Here is a 509-nt window from a genome sequence, read left to right on the forward strand (position 1 = left end):
GTAAGGACGTCTCTTATGCTCATCTAAGAGTCTTCGGGTGTAAGGCCTTTTATGCATGTTCCAAGTGATGAGAGGTCAAAGTGGAAGTTAAAACTAGGCGAGTGTATCTTCATTGGTTTGGTTAAGATTTATTGGCTATCATTTCTATGATCCGGTTGAGAAAAAATTTGTTAGAGAAAGCCGTGATGTTGTGTTCTTTAAAGACCAGGACAATTGAAGATTTTGACAAAGTGAGAAGGTTGATTCTCGGAGTAGTAGGAAAAGAGCTTGCGCCGTATTGGTCCGATTCTTGTGACTAATTGAAGAAAATCTTCAAATAATGAAGATCAAGTTGATAATGAAGATAGTGATTGTTCGGAAGCACATTGTTGTTTATGGGCCGGGGGAAAAGATGGGTTGGCTAGCAACCAGGGTATTTCTCCGGGAATTCTCTCGGAAACATTTGAAGGGAAATTTTTCCTCTTTTTAAAGAGTTTTTCTTGGGACGGGGGAGAACATTTTTAAAAATT

Source organism: Lycium ferocissimum, chromosome 2 (genome assembly GCF_029784015.1).
Source record: "Lycium ferocissimum isolate CSIRO_LF1 chromosome 2, AGI_CSIRO_Lferr_CH_V1, whole genome shotgun sequence".
Classification (NCBI taxonomy): domain Eukaryota; kingdom Viridiplantae; phylum Streptophyta; class Magnoliopsida; order Solanales; family Solanaceae; genus Lycium; species Lycium ferocissimum.